We start from the raw sequence: 12664 nt of genomic DNA on the forward strand, positions 1-12664 counted from the left end.
ACCTTCATATTCTATTGGGGACCTCTGCAGATTAGATAATGCACACTCACATTGGGGAGGACAATCTGCTTTACCGAGCCTACCAATTTTAATGTGAATCTCTTTCAGAATCACCTTCACAGACAAGTCCAGAAATAATGCTTTACCAGCTATCTGGGCATCCCTTAGGCCAGTCAAGTTGATGCATAAATTTAACAGTCACACTGGGTTTGCCCAGGTAACTTTATTATTTTTTTAACTTCTGTTTGTTATTAATAAGCTGAATATAAATTGTTCTCACCCTCCAAATCTTCTATATAAATAAGGAAACGGGCACTCTATTTTTTTTAATTTTATTTATTTTTTAAATAGTTTATTGCCAAGTTGGTTTACATATACCGCCCAGTGCTCATCCCAACAAGTGTCTCCTCCATGCCCATCATCCCCCTTCTCCTCTCTCCCACCCCCATCAGCCCTCAGTTTGTTCTCAGCATTCAAGAGTCTCTCATGGTTTGCCTCCCTCCCTCTCCCCAGCTATTTTCCCCTTTCTTCTCCCCCATGGTCCTCTGTTAAGTTCCTCCTAATCCATGGATACGTGCAAACATATGGTATCTGTCCTTCTCTGCCTGACTTATTTTGCTCAGCATAACACCCTCTAGTTCCATCCATGTTGCTACAGATTTCATAAATCTGGCCACATCTTCTTGATCCATTCATCCGTTGATGGACACTTAGGCTCTTTCCATGTTTTGGCTATTGTTGAGAGTGCTGCTATGAACATTGGGGTACATGTGCCCCTATGCATCAGCACTCCTGTATCCCTTGGGTAAATTCCTAGCAGTGCTATTGCTGGGTCATAGGGGAGTTCTATTGTTAATTTTTTGAGGAACCTCCACTCTGTTTTCCAGAGGGGCTGTACCAGTTTATATTCCCACTAACAGTGTAAGAAGGTGCCCATTTCTCCACATCCTTGCCAGCATCTATAGTCTCCTGGTTTGTTTATTCATTTTAGCCACTCTCTGTGTTATGCTGAGTGAAATATGTCAGGCAGAGAAAGACAGATACCATATGTTTTCACATATAGGTGGATTAGGAGATCCTAATGGTCCTCACCCTTTCCTGCCAGTGAGGACTTTTCATGGTGGCCCCTTCTCTTGGACCCTAGCTTTTTACATTGTCTCCTCTTCTTCAAATTCCTCTTTGAAACCCCCTAGATCCCTCACCTCTTCTACCCCAGGGCTCTGCTATTTTCCCCCAACAAATGTCTTATTATCCTCAGGCAGAAAGGCTTTGTTGTTGGGGCAGGTGAGGTTGATTGCCCACCTAACTGCCATACCTGCTTTCTTCACTGCCAATAGGACCCCACTTTTTGAGGCTGAATATTGAACTTTCTCTCCACTTCTTATGCAGAGCCATTTATGTAGACTTCTGCCCTCTGCTTCAGTATTTCCCAAGAGCCATCTTGGCACAACCAAAGAAGCATATTAGGTTATTCTAAAAAAATCTCTCCCTGAGATGATCTCTCCCCTGGCCCTGAAGCTAACTTTCAAACTTCTCTCCCACATTGAAGTTAGGGTCCTGTTGTATGATGGCCCTTCTGAACTTTCCATCATGCCCCCACATCCCCACCTGTTCTTTGTTTTATCATCCACTCACTTCTCCTGACTAGAGGAAGAAGTGGTCCCCAACCTGTCTTACATGGCTAATCCAGACTCCATCCTCTTTCTCTTCTTTGACCCTCAGTCCCCAGTTAGTCCTGTTCTGTCTCCACAGAGTGATTTTCTCCAGGTATTCATCTCTGTCTGGACTGGGTGTCCTTCCTCTCCTCCTGAGTGCTCTGTCCTTATATTCAAACAGCAGTATTTATGACTGGTCTGCTCCTCTCCTAGACTGGAGAGGCCTGTGTTCATTCATCAGTTAATATGTATAAGTGTCTGCTCTCTGTTAGATGCTGTTCTAGGCACATGGTCCCTACAGTGAGCAGAGCAAAGATCCTGCTCTCATGGACATTCATTCTAGTGAGGTGGAGAAAAACAGATAGCAAATAAATACATGACAGGTGGTAATAAGTGTTGTGACGGAAAATAAAGCAGGATGAGGATACAGAGAGTGAGAGGAAGTGGTAGCCCTTTTAGAGACATAGTCAGGGAAAGTATCTCTGAGGATGTGACATTTGGTTGAGTCCTCGGGGGAAAAAAACTAGTCAAACAGGTACCTGGGAGAAGAGCCTTTTGGACAGAGGCAAGAAAAATGTTCAAAATCCCCAAGAATAAATATGCCTCAAGGCCAGTGCAAGGAACAGGGGGCACATCATAGAAGATTTTATAGGTTATATCTGTATCTCACACTAGCAGCAGAATGGCTTCTCTCACATGCTTCATAAACATTTTGAGTGAATGAATGAATGATTGTTTAGAAACATGCTGAGGTTTACTGTGTATGTCCTCCACTTCCAGGGGTCCTTGCCCAGGGAAACTAACAGGTTACATGCTGACAAAGCCTAAATTTACCTTCCGACAAGTGTCCCCTATAGGGTAGACCTCTGGATTGCATGATAATTTGTCTTTAATAGGGCTTTTTTATGTTAATGAGCAGACTTCCTGACCACACCCCCCCCAACTCTGGAAAAGTCTCCCAAGATGACTGATGACTGTCCCTTTCTCAGGGCCCTGACAGGAAGTAGGACTTGCAATACACATTGGTGACCAAGGGAGATATCCTGCAACCTAAACGCCCCCACTTCCTGGTTCTGGCAAATCACTTTATTTCTGTGAACGTGAAACCCCCATTGCCTGGTCCATCTCACGACCTGATTTGACCCAACTTGGACCTCAGAAATTAGTTTCTATAGCACTTAGAGACTGAGTGTCAATACACATAACTCTAAACCCAAATAACAGTGGCTTAAGAAGTGGGTAGGTTTTTTTTTCTCTCATATCACAAAAATTCCAGAGTCCAGTAGTCAGTGGTATCTTTAGCTATCATCAGGGACCCCAGGATGGGATTCTCACTCATGTACTTGCAACCGCACTGCCACTGACCCAGTGATCATCTCTGCATTCCCAATTGGAAGAAAGAAAAGGATAAAGGGCAAATGGGCTTTCCAAAGCTTAGTATACTTGGCCAGGGACTATGTCCCATAACCACTCCAATCTGCAAGGGAGGCAAGGTAATGTTTTTCAGTCGTGTACAGTGCCCCTCTGGGAAAATTGGGGTCCTATTGGTAAGACTAGGGGCAAATAAGTCCTGGATAGACCACAAAGAGTCTCTGTCAGGATCAACCCTCTTGAGCTACCCATTATCCATGAATATCCTTTTTCATATTCATATTCATGCCCACTAAGAGTGATGTTCTCTTTTCTATTATGTCTAAATATGTTCCTATGAGTCCCTATAGCCCAAAGGTCTAAAAACTAAATCTGGCCATGTGTAGCAACATGGATGGACCTTGAGGGTGTTATGCTGAGCGAGATAAGTCAGGCAGGAAAGGACAAATATCATATGTTTGCACGTATAGAAGGATTGGGAGGAACTTAATGGAGGACCATGGGGGAGAAGAAGGGGAGAAATAGTGGGGGAAAGGGAGAGAGGCAAACCATGAGAGACTCTTGACTGCTGAGAACTCATGGGTGTGTGGGGGGCGGAGACAGGCATTGGAGGAGGGCACTTGTGTAAATGAGCACTGGGTGTTATATGGAAACCAACTTGACAATAAACTATTTGTAAAAAAAAAAAACAAAAAACAAACAAAAACCTGTACATATGCACAGATAAAACCCCCATCAAGGAAAGAATAATGAGAAACTCACTGCAGTCATTGGTCCATAGCAATTGTGGAATATTCTGAATAGAACCACCAAATAAGCATGGACTCTTAGTCTTGGCCATGTACTGTATTCCTGGCCAGTTGCTTTACCATCTGGGGGAATTTCTCTTAAGCATTTTCCTCATTGTTCTCCCCTCTGGGAGTTTTTCCTCATCCATTATTCCCCTCACTCCATCTCAGAATGATCTTTGGAAGAATGACTTTTCTTAGAAATTCACAGCCTTTAAAGCTCACCTCCCATATGCTTGGGGTTGGATGTATAGGAATCATTTTTGTTTAAAAGTCTTGGAATGTTGCAGGTCAGATTTAGTCTTTTGATGATAATATTGTTCTCTCAAAACTTAGCTGACTTTGGTTCTAATTGGTTCCAGTCAATTCCATGTGCAAACAACCACACAGAACCAAAGATCTTACCTAGACTTAATTTTTAGGGCTGCTTGCTTTTTCTGTTGGCCACTGTATAATCCCTTATCCCATAAAATATGACTACTCACCTGAGGTAACTTCTAACTGTTGGGCCAGCTGAGAGGTGGGGCAGAAACGCCACAGAATGGCAGACCTTCTTAAGATGGCTGACCTTCCCGCCACTACATCGGTGACCATTACTGCATTGGCAGGAAACAGAAATTTAAACTTTCTAACCCGGGACTTTCCAGTCAGGAGATTGCCCCTGTTATCTGAACCCCCACTAACAGGCTATAAAACCTCCCACCACCCAACCCCGGCGCGACTTCCCTGACTCCCTTTCTTGAGTCCCAGAACCTCGCCCGAGGGTGCATACAATAAAACTCTTTCTGCAGAGCCTTTTGCCTTGGAGTCTTTTTTCACTCAAAAACCTTACACTAACAATAAGCTCCAGTTGGAAGGTTTAATCCTAATTTTACTAGGAGATCAATACTTTTGCCTGATGGGATAGCAGTCCAGTCTCATCTTACTGTGGCTGTCATTCTCAAGCCATTACTTATAAATTGTTTAGTTTGAAGTATAGAAAGAGTTGGGTTTTTTGATCCTTTAACACTCCAAATTACAGTGATTTCTTTGGACACCCATATGCATAGCAGCATTATTCTTAAAGGCCAAAAGGTGGAAGCAACCCAAATGTCCATCAGTGGATGAATGGATAAACAAAATATAGTCTATCCATACAATGGTATATTACTCTGCCTTAAAAAGGAAAGAAATTCTGACAAGTTACAACATGGATGAACTTTGAGAACATCATTCTAATGAAATAAGCTTATTCTGGGCATGGGGGAGGGCACTTTTTGGGATGAGCATGGGGTGTTATATGGAAACCAACCTGACAATAAACGATTTAAGAAAAAAATATTTTTATATAAAAAAACCTATAAATAGCTCCGTGATTACTAAAAAAAAGAAGAAAAAAAAGAAATAAGCTCATTACAAACGGACAAATGATTCCAATAATATGAGGTACCTAGAGTAGTCAAATTCATAAACAGTTAAGTAGAATGGTGGTTGCCAAGAGTTTTGAAGAGAAGAGAATGGGAAGTTGTTATTTACTGGGTAAGAGTTTCAGTTTGGGAAGATGAAAAAGTTCTGGATTTGGATGGTGCTGATGAGTGCACGACAGTGTAAATGTACTTAATGTCACTAAACTGTATACTTTAAAATTATTAAAATGATAAATCTTATGTGCATTTTGCCACAATTTTTTTAAAAATCATCTTTAAAAAATATATAAGCATAAAATGCAATGTTCTCAGCAAACATAGAATTAGGTGAAGTGTATATCTCTAAGATGTATTTTTTTTTAATTTATTTCTAGGAGAGAGAGAGAGAGACAGCGTGAGCAGGAGAGGGTCAGAGAGAGAGGGAGTCACAGACTCTGAAACAGGCTCCAGGCTCTGAGCTGGCAGTCAGCACAGAGCCCGACGCAGGGCTCGAACCCACGAACAGCGAGATCATGGCCTAAGCGAAAGTCGGTCGCTTAACCGACTAAGCCACGCAGGCGCCCCTCTAAGATGTATTTTCATCCATCTCTGCTTGCAGACTGCCCTACTCCAGTCTGAATTTCTCTCCCCCACCCCCATCTTTGAATTTTGTTGCCAGAAACCTGGATTTTTCTTATCATATTCCCTGATGCTACAGCTCTGGTTGGCATGTGGTGTACATTCCAAGGTACAGCAGGTGACAGTTTAAAATGTGTTCAAATGTGTCATGAGGTAACTAGTTTTTATTCTGTAATATCTGATATATTAATATCTCTTTACCTACTTCCTTCACTCTGTCACTTTCAAATATTAGGTTGTCATTTGTAGTATCCCACTCCTGGTACCATGGTCTACCTCAGGTAGGAATTGGTAGAATTGGGTGGCATAAGGCACCCAATTATGGTGGTTTAAACACAGATGGGTTTGTTTTCATTGTCTAATTAAGAGTCTACAAGTAGGTAACTGATGATGCTGGTTTGATATGTCAAGGTTAAGACCTTTTACTTAAGGTCCAAGATGCTCCTGATACCTCAGCCATGGCATCTATGTGCTTGGCAGGAAGAGTAAATGAGAAAAAGAGATTAAAATGTGTGTTCCAGAAGTGCCTGGGTCGCTCAGTTAAGCATCCGATTCTTGATTTCGGCTCAGGTCACTATCTCACAATTCATGAGTTCGATCCCTGTACTAGGCTCTTTGCTGACAGTGTGGAGCCTGCTTGAAATTCTCTCTCTCTCCCTCTCTGCGTTCTCTCCCTTTCTCTCTTCTTTCTCTCTCAAAATAAATAAGTAAACTTTAAAAAAATGTGTGTTCCAGGTGGATTTGCTCCCTTTCAAACAGCTCTTTGATATACCAGCTAGGAACTTCTGCTTATATCTTATTGGGGAAAAACTTTATCAAACATCCAGACCTCTCCAAACATGAGAATTCTGTTAGTAATGCAAAGGAGGAGAATAAATATTGGAGAACAACAAGCATTCTCTGTATCTCTACTAAAGAAATTCAAGTTCTCTTGATACCACAGGCCAGCATCTCATAGCCAATGTGTCAACTGTCCAATTATTAGACTGCTTTCACTTTACTTTGGGCATTCTTAGTAAGTCAAATAAAATTTTTTATTCTTTTATGTATTTTCTTTCAATGTACCTATGCTATATATATGTAAAAAAAAAGTTATGTGTGACATGTAAGTCCCTTTAGGAAACCAGTCAAAGTTCTACAGAGAAACAGAACCAAGAAGAGAGATAGGTAGATGATGATTATAGATAGATAGTTCATAAATGATAATAATAGATAGTAGATTGATAGATTGATAAGTTGATTAATGATTGACAGATAATGATAGATAGATATTAAGAAATTTATTTTAAGGAAATTGGCTTATATGATTATGGTATATTAGTCCAAAATCTATAGGACAGGCTTGCAGTCTAGAAACTTAGGTAGGAGTTGATGCTGCAGTCTTAAAGCAGAATTTCTTCTTTTTCAGGTAGTTTTAGTTTTTCTCTTGAGACCTTCAGTTGATTAGAAGAGGTCCACCAACAATATCAAGAGTAGTCTCCTTTACCTAAAGTCAACTGACTGTAGTTGTCAACCACACCTGCAAAATACCTTCATAGCAACACCTAGATAACTGTTTGATTAAATAATAGGGTCAAGTTGGCACATAAAACTGAGCATCATAGGGAGATAACACAATGTAGATGAAATGGCACAAATATGGGGTCAGTTCCAGACCGAACTCTGATATCCAACTATTGATATTCTCTTTGCTCTGGGCCTCATTCCATTATCTGGAAATTTAAGGGCATGGACAAGAATACCTTTGTGTTCTCTTCCAGATGTGATATTTCAAAAGAGTAACTATTTTAAATGTTTTGATTTAAATATTAAATATTTTAAATACTTTAATTTTAATATCAAACATGTTAAAATATGACTTTACTGCATACTTTTTTTTATTTCTAGGATCCACAGTCATGTCTTAGTATGATGGTAAGGGGGTTAGAAACAATGTTGATCAACCTTATGGAATATGGAGATTCCCTCCAAAATTAAAAATAGAACTACCATATATGATCCCACAATTTCACTTCTGGATGTGCACCCAAAGGCAATGAAGTAGGATATCAAAGAGCTTTCTTCATCTCCATATTAATTGCAGCATTATCCACAATAGCCAAGATACAGAAACAACCTAAGTGTCTATTGATGGATGAATGGATAAAGAAAATGTGATGTGATGTGATGGGTTGTGTGTGTTTGTGTGTGTGTGTGTGTGTGTAATGGAATATTATTCAGCCATAAGAAAGAAGGAAATTCTGCCTTTTGTGATAACATGGATAAAACTGGAAGGCAATATGCTAAGTGAAAAAAGTCAGACACAGAAAGACAGTTACTGCATAGTCTCACTATATATGAAGTCTAAAAATAATTTTTAAAAAATTTCAAACTCATAGAAACAGAGTTTAAAAAGTGATTGCTGGGGCTGGGGTTGGGGAAACAGAAATAAGGAGAAGTTGGTAAAAGGGCACAAACTTCCAGTTATAAAATGAATAAGGTCTGAGGATCTAATGTTGTAACATGGTTACTACAAAAAAAGTTGTTAATGATGCTAAAGGATGAAAAGAAAAAGTAAAGATCAGATCTTCCCTGAGTCACTCAAACGTGTTTGAAATCTCCAGGTTATAGTGTATATCATAGCCTGAAGGAAGCAGTTATGTAAACTCTACTTGAGCACTCACTGACTAGAGTCTGTGAACTGAAACATCCAGGTCTTATCTAGAAAACTCTTGAATCCTGCAATCTTCAATAGTTGTTAATATTGCCAAGTGTTAAGGTTAGGGTTCCAACATCAGTTTTGTGATCTTGTACAAGGTATTTAATCTCTCTAAGCCTCAGTTTCCTCATATGTCAAATGGGAATGATCATTATTATATCTAGCCTGTGGAATTATTGTAAGGATTAAAAGAGATAGTTAAAGCTCCTGGAATATAACTCTCACTATTTACTAACTGAAAGCACTCTTTAGCATTGCTTGGTAAGTATGTGAAATTGTTTTGTTTTGTTTTGTTTTGTTTTTATGACTAAACAAGTCTATAAGATAGGTGAGCTGAGATACACACATTCATTCCACAAACAGTAAATAGGAAAAGGCATGTTAAGTACCATTAAGTTCAAGAGTGCTGGACTCTATGACTTTTGTACAGATCTCAGGGGAGATCTGAGAAAATTCCATGTTTAACTGAAGAACATTGGGTGTGGCCAAAATGAGTCAAATACATAGGTAGGTCTATAATCTGTTTTCCTCCTGTTAATATCACTTCATGATGCTTTCAATTATGCAACTAGCAAACATTTGCTGAGTGCCAGCCACCATCCAGGCCCTACGCTAGGCAGCAGGGTCCCAGAGAGGAAAAAGGCATTGTCCATGTCTTCATGGGACAAGCAAGCTAGACATAGAGGCCTTCAATAAACAGGTGAAATATCCTGTCATTATGATTCACTCAACAAGCCTACTATGGCGTGGAGAACAGGGAATAAAATAGTCATCGATAAAATGAAATGTTCTCATGTTTTAAAATATAGGAAGAAACAGATATTAAGACAAATAATTCAAATGGTTAAGTGAACACTTACAATGTGCAAAGTGCTGTTGGTGATGCATTTAGTACTACAGACCATGTCACAGGGGCTCAGGAAAGCTTTCCCTGGGTGAGAGATTATTAAGTTGAGATCTGAGTGCGAGAATGATCGAGGCAGAATGAGGGAGGAGAGAGTGTTCTAGGAGAGAAGACAGTGTGCAAAGTTCTGGAGGGAGGACAGAGGAGGAATGGAAAGTATGGATGGATGAGGCCTAGAGGCAGTGGGCATAACCACCAGGATGGACTGGACAAGGAAGAAAGATCCAGATCATTATAGTGCCTTTTAAGCCTCATGGAGCTTTGCGGCTTACTCTGTGAGCAACCATTGCAAGTTTTGAACCAAGAAACAGACATATTTCAGTTTTATGTGTGTTATATATTTGTGTGTGTAGAGAAAAGGGAAGGTATAATTTACACAAAATAAAATTCAGAGATTTTAAGTGAGGATACATGTCAGAGTAACCAACTCCCGAAATAAGATACAGGACATTATGATCACTTTAGCAAGTTCCCTCTTGCCAATGTCCATCCCATAATCAGATTTGTTTTGTGTGTTCGTTTACTCTGGCAACAGTGTAGAGAATGGGTGATGGGGGTGGGGGCAAGAATTGATAGAGGATATACTTGGGTAGTAGTAGTGAGGATTGAAGAGAAGAGAAGGCTCTCAATAAATAGTTAGAAGAAAAGGTTGGTAGAGCTTGGACTGTCTGGGAAGGAACAGAGGGGAGGAGCAGCAGTCAGGAATGACTCAGGTTGCTGGCTGGAGCAGTTGGAGGGACGCCTAACTACCCTGGGGAAGAAGAATCTAGAAGACTTTCCAGAAGAGCTAACATGCAGGCTGAGTGTTGCAAAATCAATGAGAACTAGCCAGGTGAGGGGAGTGAGAAGTGCATTTTAGGAAGGGGATGGTAAAGCAAAATCTCAGGGAAGATTTTGAGAATGAATACAGATGGAAGCACCTCACCTTAAACATACCCTAAGACATTTTATTTCTGTGCAACAATAAAATCTCACTTGGCCTAAGCTAGTTTGAGTTTCTGATGTAACACAGAGAGTTGTGGGTATGAGGAGAAAATTGAGAGGGATGGAAAAGTAGATGAGAAGGGTTCCATGTCCAGGGTGTTGAGCCCGAGCCCAACGGCACTTAGGAGAGAAGTCAAGGAAAAGACCAGACATAGTGGCTGACCTGTAGAACCTACCCCAGAATTTTGAGCAGGGATAGCTTCCACCCAGCGGGCCTAGACTTGGGGACTCACCCCGCTCAAAGCACTGTGTCAGGATCCACCCGCCATGGCAAAATTCCCCATGGAAACCCTGAGTCCCCAGAGACCCCATAAACCTAGCACAGCTCCCTCGTCATCCATTCTATGGGAAAAGACTGAGCACATCAACACTCCCCAGGCTGGGGATAAAGGAAGAGAACCATCCATTGCATAAATTTGGAAGTCATTTGCAATGGATGGACATTGCAGTCATGCAGCTAGAAAAAAAAAAATCCCTCAAAATATGTGACCTGTGCGTATAGGAGGATTAGGAGGAACTTGATGGAGGAACAAGGGGGAGAAGAAGGGGGGAAATGGTGGGGGAAAGGGAGAGAGGCAAACCATGAGAGACTCTTGAATGCTGACAAAAACTGAGGACTGATGGATGTGGGGGGGAGGGGGGATGGGCATGGAGGAGGACACTTGTGGGGATGAGCACTGAGTGTTATGTGGAAACTAATTTGACAATAAACTATTGGTAAAAAAAAAATATATGTGACCTGTGAATGTTGAGGACATTATGCTGAGTGAAAGAAACCAGTCATATGGTGCGGGAGAAGAAGAGGAAAAATAGTTGGGGAGAGGGAGGGAGGCAAACCATGAGAGACTCTTGAATGCTGAGAACAAACTGAGGACTGATGGGGGTGGGAAGGGGGGTGATGGGCATGGAGGAGGGCACTTGTGGGGATGAGCACTGGGTGTTATATGGAAACCAACTTGACAATAAACTATTTAAGGGGAAAAAATAAAGCATTGTCAGAAACTGCTTTAAAAAAAAAAGAAAAAATCCAGTCATGAAAGGGCAAATACCATATGATTCTGTTTATATGAGATGTCTAACACAGTCACCCTCATAGACTCATCATGTAGAATAGTGATTACTGGCGACTGGAAGGAAAGGAACACAGAGAGGTGCTCATCAATGGGCATAATGTTTCAGTTATGTGCGATGGATAGGTTCTAGAGACTTGCCAGACAACAGATTGCCTGTAGTTAACAAGACTGTGCTGTGCACTTAAAAGTGTATTGAGGGTAGATCTCACGTTAAGTGCTACCATAATAGAGTTTTTAAAAAGAACATGTAGCTTAAAAACAGAGGAGGGTTAGGATCAAATATGGATGGCACCAACATGTCAGGGACAAATAGAGGAAGAGAAGTCTTCGCAGAAGGCAGAGAGGGAATGCATGGTGAGAGAGGTCATTCAGGAGAAAGCAGCTTATGAGAAGCCAAGAAGCATCAAGCCAAGGATGACAAGGATGGAAAGGGATCCATGACGAAGCAGCCACACGTTGCAAAGGGACACCTTCGTGAGATTAACAAGGGGGTGAAAGTTGTTGGAAAGACAATGGGTAAGTTGGAATGAGGAGCCCTAGGGCCTCATGGGAACAAAAGACACCCCCTCCCTATCCCTTTATCTCTAGTAATTTGCAGGAGTGGAACAAAGTGGTCCTAACCAAGTTTTTCCTCATGGCAGGAAAGACAGCAAGGGGCCCTGAAGTAACATGACCATGAGGGTAACAAAGGTGGGCACAGAACAGAGCCAACTTGATGGAGTTACTGGACTGATGGGAATAATGTTTTTGAGTGGTTGAAGTGGCAGATACTAGAAGCTTGGGTGCTCTTCTTCCCTGACTCAGTCAAGAGCTATAACCTGGGAGCTGTCATTCCTGGCCAGGAACTCCCTTGGTAGGCCCAAACCCAAAGAGACAAAGAGGCCTGAGAAGGTACCAATGGAGGCAGCTGCAGAGTCAGATAGTTCAGCCGCCAACCCAAGCCAGCATCCAAGGTTTTCCTCATGGAGGCCCCCGGGCATGGCGTCATGGCATACAGTCGAGGAGTCAGGGAAAGCAGAACTCACCCTTGTTGGTAGGCACCAGGGCTTCCAGGACACAGAGGGCAAAGCTAGCCAGGAAAAGACTCAACCCCTACTAATCTTGGCATGTGGATGCTTGGGCACCACGTTAGGGTTCACCCCCCACAGACCTGTTTCCTGAACCCCA

The sequence above is a fragment of the Crocuta crocuta genome, unplaced genomic scaffold, assembly GCF_008692635.1.
Source record: "Crocuta crocuta isolate KB4526 unplaced genomic scaffold, BGI_CrCroc_1.0 scaffold551, whole genome shotgun sequence".
In the NCBI taxonomy this organism is placed as follows: Eukaryota; Metazoa; Chordata; class Mammalia; order Carnivora; family Hyaenidae; genus Crocuta; species Crocuta crocuta.